Below are 2,500 nucleotides of genomic sequence, written 5' to 3' on the forward strand. Positions count from 1 at the left end.
TGAATAATAAACGGATACACACAGCCGATGCAGCGCGTGTTTGAAAACCGCCGATCGATCTTCATACTCTGACAAAATCACAGCGAAAAATCCTTAAACCAAATACCCGTTTTGCGCGGTCCATATCTCCGCGAAAACACAACGCACAGCCGGGAACCTCATATCTAATTGTAGTCCAAGTCCACTTCTACAAACCTATCCGAGTGGATCCTGGATGCGAGGTCCACAGCCGAGGCACCACGCGGTCAAAGTAGGTCGCAGGGGCCCTATTACGCGCGCCATATCTACCCGGAAATGGAACGCACAGCGGGGATTCTTATTTTGAATACACGGTCGCGACGTCCTCTAACTACCCATATAAGCAGAATAATAAACGGGTATCCACAGCCGAGGCAGCACGTATTTGAAAACCGCACGACCGATCTTCATACTCTGACAAAATCACAGCGATAGCGCCAATACTCTGTTTCCTTAAACCAAATCGCCGTCTTGCGCGGTCCATATCCCCCGCGAATACACAACGCACAGCCGGGACACCTATGCCGACCTGTAGCCACCGTCAACCTCTAAAGACATGTGGAGGGTGATCCACAATCGGACACTCACAGCCGAGGCACGACGCGGTCAAAGTAGGTCGCAGGGACCATATTACGCGCGCCATATCTACCCGGAAATAGAACGCACAGCGGGGATACTCATGCCCAGTTGTCAAGCTGGAAGTCCTCTAACCACCCATCTAGACACTCCTATAAACGGATACACACAGCCGATACAGCGCGTATTTGAAAACCGCCGACCGATCTTCATACTCTGACAAAATCACAGCGAAAGACTTAAACGAAATACCCGTTTTGCGAGGTCCATATCCCCGCGAATACACAACGCACAGCCGGGACACTTATACCCAGTTGTAGTCCACGTCCCCCTCTACAAAACTATCGGAGTGGATCCTGGATGCGAGGTCCACAGCCGAGGCACGGTGTAGTCAAAGTAGGTCGCAGGGACCATATTACGCGCGCCATATCTACCCGGAAATAGAACGCACAGCGGGGATTCCTATACTGAATACACGGCCCCGACGTCCTCTAACCAACTATGTAAGCTGAATAATAAACGGATAACCACAGCCGAGGCAGCGCGTGTTTGAAAACAGCCGACCGATCTTCATACTCTGACAAAATCACAGCGAAAGACTTAAACGAAATACCCGTTTTGCGAGGTCCATATCCCCGCGAATACACAACGCACAGCCGGGACACTTATATCTAACTGTAGTCCAAGTCCCCCTCTACAAATCTATCCGAGTGGATCATGGATGCGAGGTCCACAACCGAGGCACGATGTAGTCAAAGTAGGTCGCAGGGGCCATATTGCGCGGTCCATATCTACCCGGAAATGGAACGCACAGCGGGGATTCTTATACCGAATCCACGGTCCCGACGTCCTCTAACCACCCATATAAGCATAATAATAAACGGATACCCACAGCCGAGGCAGCACGTATTTGAAAAGCGCCGGCCGATCTTCATACTCTGACAAAAAGCGCCGGGCGATCTTCATACTCTGACAAAATCACAGCCGTTTTTATATCGTTTTGCGAGATGGATATCTCCGCGAATACACAACGCACAGCCGGGATACTCATACCTAATTGTATAATACGTCTACCTCTACAAACCTATCCGAGTGGATCCTGGATGCGAGATCCAGAACCAGGATCCATATCGCGCGGGTAAACGGCGGGAGTAACGAGGACTCTCTTAAGGTAGGGGACGTTACTGGGCTGCGCTGCGAAAGACGAGCGCCAAAACTCTGTTTCCTTAAACGGAAGCGCCGTTTTGCGAGGTGGATATCTCCGCGAAAACACCACGCACAGCCGGGACACTTATACCCAATCGTAGACCACGTCCACCTCTACAAACCTATCCGAGTGGATCCTGGATCCGAGACCCACAGCCGAGGCACCACGCGGTCAAAGTAGGTCGCAGTTGCCGTTTTGCGCGCTCCATCTCTCCGCCAAAACACCACGCACAGCCGGGACACTTATACCCTATTGTAGACCCCGACCTCCTCTAACCACCCATACATGCAGAACAATAAACGGATACCCACAGCCGATGCAGCAAGTAGTTCAAAAGCGCCGGCCGATCTTCGTACTCTGACAAAATCACAGCGAAAGACGAGCGCCAATACTCTGTCTCCTTAAACCAAATCGCCGGTTTGCGCGGTGCATATCCCCGCGAATACACAACGCACAGACTCGTCCCCTACGCCGAATAGTAGACCACGTCCACTTCTAAAGACCTGTGGAGGAGGATCCAGGATCGGGCATTCACAGCCGATGCACGACGTGGTCAAAATAGGTCACTGTAGCCATATTGCGCGCTCAATATCTCCGCCAAAACACAACGCACAGTCGGGGTACTTACGCCGAATTGTAGACCTTGACGTCCTCTAACCAGCCATCCATGCACTCCTATAAACGGATAACCACAGCCGA

Source organism: Anarhichas minor, unplaced genomic scaffold (genome assembly GCF_050575085.1).
Source record: "Anarhichas minor isolate MPS153535 unplaced genomic scaffold, ASM5057508v1 ptg000132l, whole genome shotgun sequence".
In the NCBI taxonomy this organism is placed as follows: Eukaryota; Metazoa; Chordata; class Actinopteri; order Perciformes; family Anarhichadidae; genus Anarhichas; species Anarhichas minor.